The following is a 19667-nucleotide window of genomic DNA, read 5'->3' as shown; positions in this document are numbered from 1 at the left end:
GTACTCTTAAAAGAAGTCTGTATTCCTACTAAACTTCCTCTTCAAAGAGTTAATCCTCTGTTCAGCAATACTATGGATGCATGGCATCTTCACCTTGTCATCCTTCAAAGTCAACTTGATGCGAAAGTGACCATTCACGAGCTGAGCTGATGTTGTCACTGTATGCATGAACTGTTTGTCATGTTGCGACTGTTCTCGTCTGTCGTCACATCTTCTTTCTGGAAATTCTGCATTGTTGTGCTTCATCAGCATGTCTTTAACGCTTATCACTGAAATACGGTTGACAAAGAAACTTTGCCATCATCTGATTCCTTCTCTTGGCATCTGCTGATTGGCCCATTGACAACCCAGCCAAGAGCTGTCTTTACAGCGTATGGTCCATCGTTCTGGCTATTAATGATTTCCCATGGCTCCATGGCTTTATTTGCGTTGACACCGATGAGCAGACCAACTTCTGCTTCAATTTTTGGGAGATGGACTCAACTCAGGTAAGATCACTTCTCCAAATCTTTCTTCTGTGGGATGTTGGCCTTTCTTGCAGGTATATCTAGCTGAGTATACACACTGGGAAGCTGAATGTAATCTTGCTCCTCTAAGCCACCCAACTCCAGTTCGGTAAGTTCATAGTTATTTACTTTCTGTTCTTGCGCTATAGTATGAAGCACAAACTCTGTCTTTCTGCCCCACACATTCAACTTCTTCACCAATTCTTCAGTGCAGAGAGTCGCTGTACTTCCTTCATCTAGGAAAGCATAGGTCTTGATTATCTGTGTCTTTCTTATATTTTATCTGCACAGGTACGATGGGAAGAATACACTCACTGTTCCCGGCCCCAGATTGGTCAACTTTTCTGCACCCTGCAGACACGAGAGCACTTGTGACTTCACTCGTTCTTTGTGACCTGTCGTCTGCACTGTTGTTCTTTGATGAAGCATCTTCCTTAACAACATGCAAGATAGCTGGGTGCTTAGGTGAACAATCTGGACAAGAGGCCCTTTTTTTAGTCTTTGGACTAACAAAGGCCATTCATTTTCAAGAACTGAAGTTTTTCTTTCAGAGGCTGTTCTTGAATCTTGTTGCACGCATTAAGTGCATGGTTATTTTTTTCAGGTTGGCTTTTACTGACATTACTTTTGGTAGCAGACACATTCACAGCAAAGCTGCTTCTTTAAGACTCACTTTTTCTAATGCTTGGTTGCCTTTTTGAGCTGTTTTGATTACTTGACATGAAGTCCAGGATATCTCCAAACAGCGGGTCATTGGCAACCATTGCTTGTCGGTACACATATTCCACTTAATCAGAAAATCTGGGTCTTCTTCTTGTTCTTTTTCGAATGTCATAAGCATAACTTCTCCATCTTTCTTTCAGTTTAAATGGAAGTTTGGATAAAATGGACTTCATATTGGTAGGATTGTTTATTTCTTCCATGTAGTCCACTTTATTCAGTGTGTTACAACATCCAACCAAGAACAAAGCAAAAGCATCCAATCCTTTTCTGTCTTCTGGCCTTGTATTCAGCCATTCCATAGCCTTCTTAATGTAAGCTGTAGCGATAGTCATTTCATCTCCATAGTGAGGATCAAGCAGTTCTCTGGCTTCTTTATATGCTCTGTCGGGTTTCATGTGCTCACAGCTCTGAATGGGATCAAGTGGCTCTCCACTCATGAACTGTTCGAGGTAGTACAGCCGGTCCTGATGACTGTCTGTTTTACTGTCGATAGCATGCTCGAATCCCCTTATGAAAGATCTGTAAGTCAGAGGATCTCCTGTAAATGTGGATATGTCTCTTTGAGGGAGACAAAACAAACTCTGTTTTTTAATGAGCAACTCAGTGACTTCGTTTTGAGGCTGCAACACTTTGTGCTGAAGAAAAATCAGTGTGATCATGATGATTAAGATGTGGCGTGCTGCTGACAGCATCAAACCTTGACAATTACTTTCTTCTACCTGAAGCACTAACTTGAGTGTCTGGCTTTGGATTGAATGTAAGGGATGTCTTACCAGATCCAAAACGCACATAGTATTTTGTATACTTCATTGTATTTTTCTTGTCTACACATAAGGGGTTCAAAGGTAGCTCTGATAAATCATATTTAGATTCATGAGCATCTTCAAATTCTTCATTCACCTTCAGTTTGGTGTCTGAAGCAGCATGCTCAGTTTCAAGCTCCAATTGCTGTGTTCTAATTCTTAGGCAAATTTGTTCCTGTTCTATTGCTTCTCTCTTTTTCATTGCTGCAGCTCTTTTCAACAGTGCTTCACGTTCAGCTTTAATTCTCAGCATTGCAGAAGTAGTACTGGAAGTGTGGCTTACCACTGAGTTAGCTTTGGATACACTATCGTGTGGCCTAATATCATCTTTTAGGACATCTGCAATCCATTTGTTTGTGTCTTTTATAAAACGCTGAAATTCCGAATATCTGTTTCTCCTCTACAGCCTTTTCTGTGGGCTTTGGCGTCCCTTTTGGTCAACACAAGCAGCTGCGCTTTCATCTGCCATGTCATGTGACTTCAAACCCCCCCCCCCCCCCCCCCCCAAAAAAAAAAGCTGTCACAATTCTTAATAGTGTCCACAGCTTCTAATCTTCTTATAAACACTCGTTTAAAAGAGTCACTCATTTGTAGGATTTATTTATGTCACGCTCTATGACTTTCAGTGAACACTTACTATCACTTTTAGACGATGGCTAATAGAGTCATGAAGAAAATATCAGAACTGTTCCAGGGAAAGTTTCATTCAGCCACTGACTCACTCTCTATGTAGGCTACCTCTGGCTTTCTTTATGTATTCTTTTGCTGCAACGTAGTTTTCTTCCATATTGGTCTATTGTCTTTGTTAGCAGCCGCTAGCAGGTTTCCCTCAGATCCGCTCATTCGATTAGCTCGCCGCCATCACGAGTGTATTTTTCTTTAGCGATCTTTTCGCACGACTCATCTTTCGGCTTTGTCGAGCAATCTTCTGAATTTACTCGTTATTTTGACTATGTTGAGCCAGTCTTTTGACTTTGGATTTGAGTGCAACAAGCCGACTCACTAGCTTAGGACTTCAAAAGTTCTTTTGTACTCAACACAAAATGTCAGTAAATAAAAGTCTTGAATCCAAAGTTCTTCGTTTGACTGTTTAATTATGAATCTCAAAAAGAAATAAAAACTTAGGATCTTTACTTTTCTTACAAATTAACTGTGCAATTCCGTGTAGGTCAAAAGACTGTGTTGCTCCAAAGTCCAGTGACTTCTGACTGTTCCCAGGGTTTTATTTTTTTCATACTTAATCTAACAGCCAATCAAATTACATCATACTAGATCACTGACTAATTGTTTACATTCTAATTTCTACATTTTATTTGCAACACAAGTTTTTCTCAGATTTTACAAAATAAACTCAAAATATTATTACTTCCATAGAAATGGCTTCAACACCACATATTAAACAGATTTGAAACTGTAATTTATTTGAACCAATATAGCTATTTTTGTGTTGTTCCTATTTATAATAAATTTCCCCACATCAATAGCGATACAAACATTTTAAACATTAATAATAAATTAAAAGCTTAAATAAATATTTTTCAAATAATGTATTAGTCGGTTCTGACTATGAAATAGTGACCAAAAGTAAGTTCCAACTAGAGCCATGGCAACTTTAACCTACATGTTGCATTGATAATCGGCTTTCTTCGGATGGTTGATCACCAGGTCATGTGCCTTCAAGTAGATGTTGAAAGTGTCTTCTCTTTACATGATGGTAGAAGTAATTGTAGACTCTATATTCCTCAGTGCACCCGTCAATACCACAGAGCAACCAGAAATCAGGGCTACGACTGTGCTGTCTATTGATATGGCTCAATAACAATTTCAACGATAAAGTAATAAAAGCATAGCAGATATCGCATCGCCAAAGCATCTTTAAAGGTAATATAAGCAAAATCAACTGCAGTTTTTATTTATACTTGTCTACTTTTGTCCTTAGCAATTTCACTAGCAAACGTTAGCTAATATCAGTTTGAATTGGGCAGTTGGTATGCTAGCTAATTTGAAGCAATGTGCAGCAGTTAATAACAGTATGTTCATTTGTTGAAAAAATGCTCCCTCCCCCCACCCCTCTTTTTTTCCTTAAAAGGAGCTTTGGGGATTGCAGTGAATTTTTTTTATATAATTTACTTTATTATATAATTTACTAGATATAGAGATATATAGATATGTTCCTTGATTTGTGAAATGTGTTGTATGTACATGTTTTATACATAAAATAAAGATTTTTCTTAATGTTTCATGTGAATGTATTTTCTTGGATTTAAAATATGTGGAGAAAAAAAAAACTTTTAAATGATTTTCAGATATATTTAAAAAATATAGAGCAAGTGGGCGAAAAAGTGTATATATAGAAAATATCTTTATGTAAATACATTTCAAAAGATAAAAAATTTTTTCGTATGGGTTTATGAGATTTGAAAATCATTGCAATCTATTTTTATTTACATTGTACACAACGTCCTGTGTAAAACTTTTTTGGAATTGTGGTTGTACTGATATTGCAAAAGTATTGGGACACCTGATATTTTTTTTCACCCACATGTGATTTTTGCCCCAAACTGTTTGCACACAATTGTAAATTACATCTTAGACTTAGACCAAAACTTAGACATACTTAATTGATCCAATAAGGAAATTATTGTGTTACAGCAGCAGCAGGAAACCTAATTTCAACAACTGAAAAAAAATCCTCATTTTCACTGTTATACAGCAGCATGGATGTTGATATTAGACAGACTTGGGATTAATTCAGTATCTGCACACACAACAATCCACAGAAATAATACAAATGGTGCAAACATACACACACACACACACACACACACACACAGCAGGAGATCCCTGGTTGTTTAGATGAATGAAGTTTGTGAGACAGTTTGCAGGGTTTATTTTGCCTCAGAAGCAACTCTGTTCATGAAATGGTTAATGTTCATGAACTCTGTCATTGAGCTCCTCCTCTTTTCTCTCTTTCACATGCACAACACCAGGAAGTGACTTTCAGTTAGGAGAAAACGAAACTCCAGTCTTTCTCTCTCTTTCTGTCTCTTTTTTCCTCAGTGTAGAAAGTGTAGAAAATGGCAGAGGTCAGTATTTCAGTAGATCAGGATCAGTTCAGATGTCCAGTGTGTCTGGATCTCCTGAAGGATCCAGTGGCTACCCTGTGTGGTAACAGTTTCTGTAAGATGTGTATTAATGACTGCTGGGATCAGGAGGATCAGAAAGGGGTCTACAGCTGTCCTCAGTGCAGAGACACGTTCACTCCAAGGCCTGTTCTACACAGAAACAACATGCTGGCTGAAGTGGTGGAGAAACTGAAGAAGACTGAAATCCGAGCTACTTTTCCTGCTCACTGTTACGCTGGACCTGGAGATGTGGAATGTGATTTCTGTAGCGGGAGGAAACACAAAGCCGTCAAGTCCTGTCTAATGTGTCTGGCCTCCTTTTGTGAAACTCATCTGAAACCTCATTATGAAGTTCCTTCCTGGAAACAAGTTAATCGAAGCGTCTGGAAATCTACAAGAGAAGATCTGCTCTGAGCATGATGAAGTGTTGAAGATCTACTGTCGTACCGACCAAAGCTTTATCTGTTATCTGTGTATGACGGATGAACACAGAAGCCACGACACCGTCTCAGTTAAAGCCTACAGAACTGAACAACAGGTGAGAAATGCAGGTCTGATATATTCAGTCTGTTCATAGAAATTACATTATTCATCTAAAATCACAAAGTTTTATTCCACTTATTCAATCATTTTCTCTCAGTCTGATGAGTTTGATCAGTTCTGGCTCCTGATTTGTTGGAATGAAAATCTGGAAACTCTCCTGCTTTACTGAATGTGTTTGTTAGTAAAGAAGTGTAAAATAAAAGTCTCCGTATCAGTTAAGAGGAGTCAGTGAACAATTCAACCAACAACCATCTTAACCTCATTTTACACCTTTACAGTGCCGAATCGTTCACTTTTTAATCTGTCATTCATTTACACATTTAGCTCACAGTGCTAAACATTTAAACACCAACATCCAGTCTTTTACTCTTCAATAAGCTGCTTGTTTCTGATCCTGTCCATCGTCGTCACTCCCAATGAAAATCTCAGCATCTTCAGCTCTGCTACCTCCAGCTCCACCTCCTGTCTTTTACTCAATGCCACTGTCTCTAAACCATACAACATAGCAGGTCTCACCACAGACTTTATCATCTCATACTCCATCAACAATAATATGTATTTTATTTGTCCTCAGACTGAGCTAAAGAAGGAGCAGATGAAATTCCAGCAGAGAATCCAGGAGAAGCAGAAGAAGGTTCAGGAGCTGAAACAGGATGTGAACATTATAAAGGTGAGCAGTGAGCAGAGACGGAGCTGCTCTTAGAAACACACACAACATGGACATCGAGTCATTTAGAGTCCCAGTAAGAGTGAGTGAGTGTGTGTGTGTGTGTGTGTGTGTGTGTGTGTGTGTGTGTGTGTGTGTGTGTGTGTGTGTGTCCTAACAGCTCAGTGCACAGACAGCAGTAGATGACAGTGAGAAGATCTTTACTGAGATGATCAGCTCCATCGAGAAAAAGCACTCGGAGGTGACAGAGCTGATCAGAGATCAGGAGAAGGCTAAACTGAGTCGAGCTGAACGACTCCTGGAGCAACTGGAGCAGGAGTTTTCTGATCTTCAGAGGAGAATCACTGAGCTGAAGCAGCTTTCACACACACACGATCACATCCATTTCCTCCAGGAAATAAAGGTACATTACATCCACATTTCCAGGAGGAATATGAAGGTTACGGGTTCATTGGATGTTTCTTAGACTTCAAGAATCCCCATAATTTTTGATTATACAAAGAATCTGTTATAAGATTCTATATAAAACTTTACAAATATTGCATTCCTTCACTTCATTTTATTTCTAATTGCTGTATGCAGGTTTTAGCCTCCAGACATCAGAGTCTGAAAACTGACAGACCAAATGTTCCAGCTGATGTGTGTGAAGATTCACTCAGCATCAATGTCAATATCTCATTTGATGCAGTGAGGAAATCTCTCTCTGACCTGAAAAAGAGACTTGAGGAATTCTGCCAGGAAGACTTGATCAAATTCCGTGAACATGGTAAGAGGATCCGTTCCTGATAAAGTGCATCATGTGATCTACACACATTTCTGATCGACACACAAGCAAAGATTTACCCAAATCTCCTATTTTTTGGTTGTAAAATCAATTTTATTTCTTTATTTACAGCTGAGAACATTCAGATTTTACTCTCAGAAACAAAAAGCAGGGACAAGTTTCTGAAATGTATGTACAACACACACACACACACACACACACACACACACACACACACACACACACACACACACACACACACACACACACTTTACATAAATATTCTGTGATTTGGGGAGTTTTTCCTTGCCACAGTCGCTACCGGCTTGCTCATCAAGGAAAACTTACTCATAAAGAACATATTCACTTTTAATCACCACATTATCTGTGTAAAGCTGCTTTGAGACAATGTTCATTGTTAAAAGCGCTATACAAATAAAAATGAATTGAATTGAGTTGAAAATAATATCTGATGTTCCTGTTGTTCATGTGTTTAGATTTCTGTGATCTGACTCTGGATCCTAACACAGTAAATTATAACCTCATTCTGTCTGAGAAAAACAAAGTGGTGACACGCAGTGAGACAAAGCAGCCGTACTCTGATCATCCAGAGAGATTTGACTCCTACTGGTTGCAGGTGTTGAGTAAAGAGAGTGTGTGTGGACGCTGTTACTGGGAGGTGGAGTGGAGCAGTGAGAGTAATGTGTTCATATCAGTCTCATATAAAGATATCAGAAGGAAAGGACTGGGTAATGAGTGTGCGTTTGGACACAACAATCAGTCCTGGAGTCTGGAATGTTCTTCTTCTTCTGTTAATTTCTGGCACAACAACGTTAAAACTGATCTCAAAGTTCCATCATCCTCCAGAATAGGAGTGTATGTGGATCACAGTGCAGGAACTCTGTCTTTCTACAGCGTCTCTGATACAATGAAGCTCCTCCACAGACTCCACACCACATTCACTCAGCCTCTATACGCTGGATTCTGCTTTGACTTTTGGAAACCAGGATCATCTATGAGGTTGTGCAGTCCAAAAGAATAATAGTTGGTGTTTTATGGTCTGTAATTTGGAGCTGAAAGAAACATGTGCTAGGAAATAAATAAAAAAAATTATTTGTTTGTATCATTGTAAAAATCAGATTTAAAAATGATAATTATGCTTTGGTAAAATATATAAATCTATTTTACACCTTAAAATGTCTATGTACGTGGTGGTATTTAAAAAAGGATCGAGACTAACTGTATTGTAGTTCTGTCTTTTTTGCTGAATGTCCTCCCTGAGACGCCTTAAAACCTGGCAGTAGAACTCGCTATTCATGGTCTGGATTTGGTCAGGATTAATGGTGTCCTCAATGCAGAGAAATACAGTCAGATAGCAAACTGTCATGGCAGTGACCACACAAAGGAAGCGGGAGTACCTTAATCATGTCTTTATTTAAGTTCAGAACATAAACACGAGTCTGGGAGAGATACAAGCCGTAATGCGGGTACAATCCTGAATGTGGGTATAATCCGTATAGCTGGAATAATCTGTAAAGCGGGTATAATACGTAAAAGTGGGTATAATTCGTGAAATTGGTATAATCCGTAAAGCGAGTTTAATCCTAAAACACAGAACAAGGAGCATGAACTGGTAGGTCACTATGGTAACTATGTAGATCCGACAGCGAGTGTCTGCAACGCGACGTCGCCCTCAGAGGTACCTTGGATGAAATGGGAAGATCCACGGAGGGGAGAGGGGCAGGAACAGTTGTCACTGAAACCTCAGGAGCATGTTTAACTTGAGAGAGAGAGAGAGAGGGGGGGGGGGGGGGAGAGGGGGATGACAGAAAGAGAAGGATATGGAGTATTGTGTTTTTATTTTTGTTTGAAAGTTAATCTCACTGTACAGTTTGGACCCCGGAAAGACTCGCTATGGCAGCATAGCTAAATGTGAGAACCAGATGGTAACACCGACATGAGGGATCTCTGGGATAAGATACGACCCACCACATGAACCGACTATAAACACTGAAACTGTGTCTGAGTCCTGAACACTGAATGGAAGGTTGTTCCATAACTGTGAGGCTTTATAAGAGAAAGATCTGCCCCCTGCAGTTGTCTTTATTATTTGAGGTACCAACAAATAGCCTGCACCTTTTGATCTAAGTAGGCGTGAAGGATCATACTGGTACAGAGTTCACTCAGATACTGCGGTGTGAGACCGTTAAGTGCTTTATACTTCAATAGTAGTATTTTATAATCAATGTGAGATTTAATTGGGAGCCAGTGTAGACTGATTAAAACAGGGGTGATGTGGTCATATTTTCTAGATCTAGTGAGGACTCTTGCTGCTGCATTCTGAACTAACTGAAGCTTATTTATGCACTTACTCGAACACACAGACAGTAAAGCGTTACTGTAGTCTAATCTAGATGTAACAAAAGCATGAACTAGTTTTTCTGCATCCTGTAACAACATCATATTTTTAATTTTAGCAATATTTCTGAGGTGAAAGAAGGCGATCCTGGTAATATTATTCACGTAAACCTCAAAGGAAAGATTAGGGTCAATAATAACACCAAGGTCTTTGACTGCTGTACACGCTGAAACAGAAACACCATCCAGAGATGCTACGTAATCCAAAAGTTTGCATCTAGCTGCATGTGGTCCTAGTAAAAGTGCTTCCGTCTTATCTGAGTTCAGCAGAAGAAAGTTATCAAGCATCCACTGTCTAATGTCCTTTACACACTCCTCAACATTGTTAAGCTAATCTCTCTCATCTGGCTTCATCATCAGCATAGCAATGGAAGCGAATACCATGTTTATGTATAATTTCACCCAGAGGCAGCAAATATAAAGAGAAAAGCAGTGGGCCTAAGACCGATCCTTGCGGACCACCAAACTTTACCTCAGAGAGTGTGGAGAACTCACCATTTACATCAACAAAATGATAGCGATTAGTCAAATAAGACCTGAGCCAAGAGAGAGCTGTTCCCTTTATTCCAACAACGTTCTCAAGTCTAGCAAACAGTATAGTATGATCAATGGTGTCGAAAGCTGCATTTAAGTGGTCATTTACCACCTTAACTAGCGACGTCTCTGTGCTATGAAGCCCTTTCGGAAACTCGAGTTTCATCACAACGCTTTGGGAACGCCCCCGCGTTGCTCACGCTCTGAATCACGTGTGAAATCCGGCCAAAGGCATGGCACGACGCCACCGGCGGGGTGACGTCAAGACCAGGATGCTACAAAATGTGCATACAGTGAAGCCGACACAAGCTTATGTTTGTTCAGGTAAGTGCTTTGTGTGTGATTCTGTGCATGCATGAGCTTTTAAAGCAATCAGAATTTCAGACTGTGTGTTCCTCCTTCGGCACCAAAAGCAAACCCCAGGAACTTCCTGTGAGAAGGCAGGATGGACAAATGGATAAAGTACGCATCCTTTAGATTTACCGTGACAAACTAGTCCTTGGATCTGATTTGAGACACTACCTGCTTGAGAACTTATGAGACTCAAGGTTAAAGATGCTGACCGTTAACCTTGAGTCTCATGAGTCAGTGGTTCAGCTGTCGTAGATCCAAGATAGGACACAACTCTCAGTCCTTTTTGGGAACTATGAAGTACTGGCTGTAGAACCCAGAATCTTGTTCTGATGGAGGGACCACCTCGATGGCCTCCTTTCTCAGGAAATTGTTTACTTCTTGTTCCATGACCAGAGCCTGCTGATGATCTGTCACCTCACAGAGCTTCAATGCCAACTGCTGCGCAGGATCCCCGACATGGGGAGTGTGAGTCACCACACTACGTCTCTGTAGTAGAGGGTTGCGGTTGGGGCTGTGCCTACCTAGCAGCCCCATGTGAGTGGAGTGGAAGGTACCGCTGGAACACCGCCACCTGTTTCTTACTTTCCTGAAACCTTTCGACCATGTAATCCCCGAAGAGGCCCGAAGGAGATAGTGGGGCGTTGAGCAGCATGGCCCTGTCTCTATCAGACATTTCTGACAGAGTGAGCCACAAGTGCTTCTCTGTAGACACAAGGGCAGCCATAGACCGGCCAATGGCCCTATTGGTCCCTTTGGTGTCTCTGAGAGCCAGATTTACTGTGCATCAGAGCTCGTGAACATGGCCGCCCGGGTCATCTCCCACATCCAGCTCATGCAGCAGGTCAGCCTAATACACCTGTAACACCATCGTGGACACAACGGCTTGACCTGCCGAAGCATAAGCTTTCCCCACAAGCACTGACACATTACGTAGGGGCTTTCATTGGGTAGTGTCGGGGTTTTAAGGAAGGAGGTGATCCCGTGGAAAAGATAGCTGGCAAGTGTCTCTTCAACCCACGGCATCGCTCCGGACGGTCCGGATGGGCGGTGTTCTTTCTGAAAAAGGCTTAACTTATGACCTGGACACCTCAGTGTGCAGGTCGGGATGGTGTCCCAATGGTGTCTCTTGGAATGTTAATTCTTTTGGAAATCTTCTTATACCCAAGGCCCTTCAGATGTGATGAAATAATCTCCTCTCTCAGCTTTTGTGGAAGCTCCTTTGTCTTTCCCATGATTGCAACTCACCTTGAACACCTTCATGGTCGGGGTTTATATATGCATCACAGCTGAAGCAAATGAAGGATCGTTATAGAGTTCCCAGAGGCTTAATGATGTTTCAGCTCCACTTCAGGCCTAGAGTCCTAGTGCTCGACACATGCAGATAATGAATCAGGATCATAAAGTTAGTAGAGGTATATTTGGGAGGAATGTTTCTGTTCTGACCCAAAATCAACTAGATTGCTTCAGAAGTCTTATAGCTCACAATTAAGCTTGTTTTTTTTTTTGTTTTTTTTTAAACATGGAAACTGTACCTATTCACTTGCATTGTATGTGTATTTTCACATCATACCTCCATTAAAATATGAGTCACATGACTTACGTACTGTTTAGATTGTTGTGCTATGATATTCTGATATTTATTTAAAGATTTTATTGTACTCAGTGTCGTGTATTGTTTTTAATGTATCAATATTCTCCTTTACCGGTTCCAAAGGCTATATCCAAAACCTCTCTGTCTGGTGCTGCTTAAGTAAGTGTTTTTCTTCCACTTTGTAAAATATTGTACATGGTTCCATTGAATTAGTGTCTTTCCTTTGTTTATTCTTACTCAAGTGTATAGGTGTGTAGGTAAGCTCTTCCTTATTCCTTCTTTAGTTTACCAGTAATAGTCTGTCTGTAACAACATTGTTGACTTTAATTCTATGTATGTATGTATTTCTTGCTGAGGATTTAGGTCTTTACATACATACTCGAAAGTTTTTTTGAAAATAATGTATATTGAAAATCTCTTTTTATGTGATCACAACCACAGGTAGAGTTTGCACATGGGACAGGAATAAAAACACTTCTGCCCTGCAGCCCAAAACAGCCACTTCAATTGTGCATGTTTTTTAATGGCCGCCTTCCCAATGGAGATTCTGATCCACAGCAATTTGAAAGTTTATAGTTTTCGAAAGTCAGGTCCAATTATTAGATAATAGTGTTTTAAAAAGGCAAATTCTACTTCTCTATCATTTCTTCCTTTACTGTCCAAAAGATATCTATAAAAATATCTCCTAATAGCATATCTATATTTTTATAGTACCAATGTTAAGATAAACAAAACTTTTTGGAATTCTAAAACTAGTCAGAAGACAGTTTTGCATATCCTCTGTACCCTATTCAAATGTTCATGCTTCATGCATGTAGACGTTTTGTCTATTGTAGGAGGACAGATTAAAACTAAGAGTGGTGCTGAGTGGAGGACTGCTCTTGACAAGAAAATCATGGCAGCCACATATGGTAAGTGAAGACTTGATGTGCGTCTGAAGTCACATACTGTGTGAGTAGGTGCTACATTTGAATTTGAACTTACTTTGCAACCACAAAAAAACATGTTCTATATGAATAAGAAGGTGTACTTTCTAAATTAGCCACGTTGTTACTGTCACGTGACTTACCAGCATCATTGGCATCCCTTCCTTCCATTCATAATCTTTCGTTTCCTAATTTTGTGAATTCAAACTTGCTACTGTGTTGACCTACTGTTTTTCACATACATGCATACATATGAGTTGGTATGCACCGATACCACACATCATGAGAACAGTGCTGCATCCAAACAAAGAAACACACACAACAGAACAACAGAGAGCAGAATGGAGTTATTAGAGAATATATGTACATGTATCTAATTATTGTTAATGTTAAACATTCACTATTCACGTCTGTATAGCTGATGTGTGTCAGGCTGATGACGCGGAAGCAGATATAGTCCAATCATTGTCTTTAATCAAACCGTAAAAAACAAAACACTCAAGCCGAGGAGAATAACAATCAAAGATATCTTCTTTGAGAGCATTGATGATGTCAGCTTGGCCACAATAGACCCAATTCTCCGGCGCCAAAAGATGCGGATGAAACAGGTCTATAGGGTTCCCTTTGAGCGCAACTCTGCGTGACACAAAGACAAGTGCAAGTAAGTATACATCCATGTTCACAGTACAGTTAGTGGACATACTGTGTTGCTCAGTGGCCTACATTACTTCTGGACAATACTGTGCTACCTGATTGACTGTTGTTCTGAACACCTGTGCACTTTCACATTTTCACAGAGGATATTACAGTTGGACACGATGGCCAGACCTCATGAGTACCTCTTCCTGGATGAGGCTGGCATCAACCTGCAGAAATAAAGGCAAAGAGGCCGTAACATCATTGGCCAAAGAGCCATCATTGAGGTTCCTGGCCAACGGGGGGGGGGGGGGGTAATATTACTCTTTGTGCGGCCATGGGTTTCAATGGGCTTTCAATGGGCTTCAATGGGCTTGTCCACCGGCATGCTGTCCTTGGGTCTTACAACACCCAACGTCTCCTCACCTTCCTAGAGGAGCTAAAAGACATCCTCCTGGACTGCCAACAACATCAAATTTATGTGATCATTTGGGACAATGTACGCTTCCACAAAACAAAACAAATCAGAGAGTGGTTCACCAACCACAGTAACCACTTTTTAAATGTCTGTCTGCCACCCTTATCCCCTTTTCTGAACCTTATAGAGGAGTTATTCTCATCATGGAGATGGAAGGTTTATGACAGACAGCCATACACTAGAGAGAACCTCCTAAGGGCAATGAAGCTGGCCTGTGTTGACATCCCAGTGGAGGCCTTCCAAGGATGGATTTGCCATTCCAGGGCGTTTATCCCGCGGTGCCTGGCAAGAGACAATATAGCCTGCGATGTGGATGAGGTGATGTGGCCCGATGCAGCTAAGCGACATGATGCCGCACAGTGATTGTGGTGTGTGTGTGTGGTGTGAATAAAGTAAATAAAAAAACTTCACACCCTGATCATGTTTTCAAGAGTACTGTTGTGTGCAATAGATTCTGTTTTTGCATTGAGTTGTGTTACAGTAGTATACATGCAGAATTTACTATAGATTTATACTCTTCATATGAAACTCTCAAATCTAAATGCCTAATCCTCTGCAGAGATCTAAGAACATCCATTGCTGTAAAGTTTCAAAAATATGCATTGGCAGTTATGAAACAAAGAACCTTCTCACAAATTGAGCATTGTGTTTTCAATTGTTTTGCTGTAGTGTGTAATGATGTGTATAGTGTTTACATTTTTGAAAGCTTCGAGCTGCTCTTTTTGTGTGAAAGTTTGAGTTTTAAAGTGAGAAGGTGTGGTTGTGTTTATGTAGCTTTAGAAAAGGGTGTTGTGTTTAGACAATGGGAAACATGGAGGAAACATTTGTGAAATGTGTTTTAGCGTTTGAGAAAAACTGTAATGAAGTCAGCTAACATGGTTCATATTCTTATTATTATTTGTTTTTGTTACCAGTATTTATTTTTTTTTATAACAAATGCTTTGAAAATGCAGTTATCAGTTTTGGCAAGTACAAAAAACTAAAAGTATTGGACTGGAAAAAAGTGGTATCGGTGCATCCCTACATATGAGATAAGTATTTGGTTTCGGATGTTGAAGTTGTTGAAAGGAAAATTTGCTGCAAAAAAATTCATTTTAGAGGATAGTTCACCTAGAAATTACAAAAATTGTCATCATTTACTCAACCTTATGTCATTCCAAACCAAAGACTTTAATTCAGAAACACACATGAAGATATTAGAATGAAGTCTAAGAGATTTCTGTCAATCAAATGAGAGTCTACACAGTTATCACATTGATGCTTCAAAAAGTTCATAAAAAGATCAGAAAACAAATTCATATTCATCAAGCAGTTTAGTCCCAATTTTCGGGAGAGACTCGATCATTTTATATGATGAACAGATTTAATTTAAGCTTTTATTTTTACTTGAACGCAATACTTATCCTCATACTACAGCAAGCATGCTTGAGCTTCTATTTGTCATTACTGATGTGTGTTGATTAATGTTTATATGTTGGTATGTGGTAAATCACCCCTTTAAAATAGAGCTGTAATTTTGTCTATTACAGTGGCAGTGAAGAAGTTTCCCAGTGTGTCCAGAGGAGCTTTGAAGATTGCAGTGAATTTATATGTAATTTACTAGATATAGAGATGTATAGATATGTTCCTTGCTTGATTTGTGAAACGTGTTGTATGTACATGTTTTAAACATAAAATAAAGATTTTTCTTAATGTTTCATGTGAATGTATTTTCTTGGATTCAAAATATGTGGAGGAAAAATACATGTTTAATCTATTTTAAAAAATATACAAAAAGTGTATATATTGAAAATATCTTTATGTAAAAACATTTCAAATTATATATTTTTTATCGTATTGGTTTATGAGTTTTGCACATCATTACAATCTATTTTTATTTACATTGTACACAACGTCCTGTGTAAAACTTTTTTGGAATTGGGGTTGTACTTATATTGCAAAAGTATTGGGACACCTGATTTTTTCGTTTCAGCCACATGTGATTTTTGCCCCAAACTGTTTGTACACAATTGTAAAGGACGTCTTAGACTTAGACTTAAACTTAGACATACTTTATTGATCCCATGAGGAAATTATTGTGTTACAGCAGCAGCAGGTTACACAAACAGTAATTTGTGTGTATGGGGGTTAAAATATGAATATCAGAATGTAATTAAATAATTGTAACATATAAATAAATACAATATTGAAAGATGCTACATGAAAAAACAGAGTGTAAACTGGCAATTCAAAAAGAAAGATAAGAAAAAGAATGAAATGTGTAAATTGTCAGTGAATAATGGATCTGTATATAAGTTGCTATGAACATCTGTTATATAGAGGTGAGTCATTGAGATTTATGATCACACTCTTGATGTCACCCAAATGAGGATGGGTTCCCCTTTTGAGTCTGGTTCCTCTGAAGGTTTCTTCCTCATAACATCTAGGGGAGTTTTTCCTTGCCACAGTCGCCACAGCTGCTCATCAGGGATAAATGCACACCATTCACCTTAACTGTTGATTTCTGTAAAGCTGCTTTGAGACAATGTCTGTTGTGAAAGGCGCTATACAAATAAACTTGACTTGACTTGACTTGACTTGATTGTACAGTGCAATGGCATAAGGTAGGAATGATTTCCTGAACAGTTCTTTGTGACAGCGAAGCTGAATCAGTCTGTTGGAGAATGAAGTCCTGAGAATGTCTTTGGAAATGGTAGTTTAGGAAGTTTTCCCTTCACTTAAATTAGAAAACCAAAACATGTTCCAGCATGACAATTCTCCTATGCTCAACACCAGCTCCATGAAGATATGGTTTACATGGGTTAGAGTGGAAGATCTCCTGCTGTAGAGCTCCCAATCGATTGAACACCGTTGGGATGAATTAGAACTTCTAATTCTTAGAAGTTAGAACTTCTAATTCTTAGAAAACTTAGAACCATTCTAATTCTAGTACCTGACTTTACTAACACTCTTGTGTCTGAATGAACACAAATCTCCACAAAATCTAGTGGAACATCTTCTCAAAAGACTGGAGCTTATTAGAAGAGCAAATTGTCACTAAATGTGGTGTGTTCACAAAGCACATACCAGTGTTATGGCCAGGTGTCGATGAACTTTCCTACAGTGAAAATGTTCATTACATTACATGCACTGATGAACTCAATTATCTTTTTATTTCCACATCGTGACACATCGACTTTTTTATATGAGCTCAAAACTTAAACATTTTTAACCATTGTTAAAACATCAATATTGATCAATCTTTCAGAAAAAAAACAACACCCATTTTACAGCTAAAGTACAATCAGGTAAAATCTCACCTGGGAATAAATGAGATTGTGGGAAACTTATTTTATAAGTATTTCCTTAATGCTTTAAAAGTTTGGAGAGATTTTGAAATATTGATAAGCACATCAGATAAGAGGGACTATTGACATGACTAGAACGATGCATTAGGTATTCAGCTTTTTAACCAAAAGGACACAAACGCATTGCATTGTGGGTACTTGTATTTTCAGGTGTCTGTGAATTCCGATGACGACGACGGTTATTTTTTTTATGTTTACAGAAACAATAAATATACGGCATTGTGCAAAAGATTAAGGTAGACGTAAGACAATACTGCAAGTCAGAATGCTTTAAAAAAAAAAAAGTATATTTTTGTCAATGAATCAAAAGAAAAGGTAACAAAAAAAAGAATAAATTCTTCTAGGTCCACTTACACAAGGTTATTAAAGGAACTCGCCTGGTAGGTTCTTGCAAACATTCTTGGATCTTCTATGGAGGTCAAATCCTTTTATCTCTTCATGTAATCCAAGGCGGACTCTATGGCATTGAGATCAGGGCACTGTGGCACCCAAACCCACCCATATCACTTCCAGGACACCTTGTTCTTCGCTACGTTGAAGAAATTTCTTAATGACATTGGCTATACAGCATGTTTGCTATCTGACTGTATTTCTCCACATTGAGGACACCATTAATCCTGACCAAATCCCCAACTAAATTCCAGTTCATTAATTAAGTGGCCAGACCATGAATAGCGAGTTCTACTGCCAGTTATTAAGGCGTCTCAGGGAGGACATTCAGCAAAAAAGACAGAACTACAATACAGTTCGTCTCGATCCTTTTTTAAATACCACCACGTACATAGACATTTTAAGGTGTAAAAAAGATTTATATATTTAACTAAAGCATAAGTATGCTGTCGTCCCTTCACATTCACACGTTCACTCAGGTTTGTTGACGGTGGTGTGGTGGGTCGTCTCTTATCCCAGAGATCCCTCATGTCTGTATTACCCTCTGGTTCTCCCTTTTAGTTATGCTGCCATAGCGAGTCTTGCCGGAGTCCAAACTGCACAGTGACATTAAATTTCATACAACAATAAGGACACTTAATATTCCATATTCTTCTCTCTCAGTCGAGTTAAACTTGCTCCTGAGGCTCCAGTGACCACTGTTCCTGCCCCTCTCCCCTCCGCGGATTTTCCCACTTCGTCCAGGCCTGCCTCTGGATAGTTCAATTTCAATTCATTTTTATTTGTATAGCGCTTTTAACAATGAACATTGTCTCAAAGCAGCTTTACACAGATAATGCGGTGATTAAAAATGAATATGTTCTTTATGAGTAAGTTTGTCCCTGATGAGCAAGCCGGTGGCGACTGGCGACTGTGGCAAGGAAAAACTCCCCGAGATGGCATAAGGAAGAAACCTTGAGAGGAACCAGACTCAAGAGGGAACCCATCCTCATCTGGGTTACACCGAATGTCCATTTGTGGCGGGTATACAATGTTGCGGGGTGCAGTGATGATGATCAAAAGCGAAGTGTATTTCTGAGTCAGTGTAGGAGACTGTTGACATCAGTGTAGGAGACTGTTGACATCCAATCCAGGCAGGCCTGGATGAAGTGGGAAGATCCACGGGGGGGAGAGGGGCAGGAACAGAGGTCACTGGAGCCTCAGGAGCATGTTTAACTCGACCGAGAGAGAGAGAGAGAGAGAGAGAGAGAGAGAGAGAGAGAGAGAGAGAGAGAGAGAGAAGAGGGTGACAGGAAGAGAAGGATATGGATTATTAAGTGTACCTATTGTTGCATGAGAGTTAAAGTCACTGTGCAGTTTGGACTCCGGCAAGACTCGCTATGGCAGCATAACTAAAAGGGAGAACCAGAAGGCAACACAGACATGAGGGATCTCTGGGATAAGAGACGGCCCACCACACCACCATCAACAAACCTGAGTGAACACGTGAATGTGAGGGGACGACAGCGTACAAATATCCCAGTTCACCAAACACTCTATATCAATGTTCCCTCCAGATCTGAGCCTTTACCTGAGAAAAAATCTACTGATTAAAGGCTTGACTGAATAAATATGTTTTCAACCTCGACTTGAACACTGAGACTGTGTCTGAGTCCCGAACACTGATAGGAAGGCTGTTCCATAACTGCGGGGCTTTATAAGAGAAAGATCTGCCCCCTGCTGTAATCTTCATTATTGGAGGAACCAACAGATAGCCTGCACCTTTTGATCTAAGTAGGCGTGGAGGATCATACTGGTACAGAAGTTCACTCAGATACGGTGGTGCGAGACCATTAAGTGCTTTATATGTCAGTAGTAAAATTT

The 19667-nt window shown here is 39.6% G+C and overlaps 1 protein-coding gene and 2 pseudogenes across 3 annotated transcripts in view; 2 read left to right on the top strand and 1 right to left on the bottom strand.

Annotated features, from left to right (window-relative positions):
• The window catches only part of LOC310722957 (tripartite motif-containing protein 16-like), a 112426-nt pseudogene extending 104057 nt beyond the window's left edge, over positions 1 to 8369 (top strand). The window contains exon 11 of the transcript XR_014538314.1: positions 7628 to 8369. The product of XR_014538314.1 is annotated as a tripartite motif-containing protein 16-like (transcript). The remainder of the gene's footprint in view (positions 1 to 7627) is intronic.
• LOC310722600 (uncharacterized protein) overlaps positions 1 to 19667 on the bottom strand; it is a 1041764-nt gene that overhangs the window by 397102 nt on the left and 624995 nt on the right. The window lies entirely within an intron of this gene.
• Positions 4731 to 6192, top strand: LOC310722935 (E3 ubiquitin/ISG15 ligase TRIM25-like; annotated as a pseudogene). The gene is made up of 2 exons (XR_014538315.1): positions 4731 to 5695; positions 6130 to 6192. The product of XR_014538315.1 is annotated as an E3 ubiquitin/ISG15 ligase TRIM25-like (transcript).

This window comes from Silurus aristotelis, assembly GCF_946808225.1.
Source record: "Silurus aristotelis genome assembly, chromosome: 29".
Lineage (NCBI taxonomy): Eukaryota > Metazoa > Chordata > Actinopteri > Siluriformes > Siluridae > Silurus > Silurus aristotelis.
The sequence above is the reverse complement of the archived record's forward strand: the minus strand, read 5'-3'. Positions and strand labels throughout refer to the sequence as shown.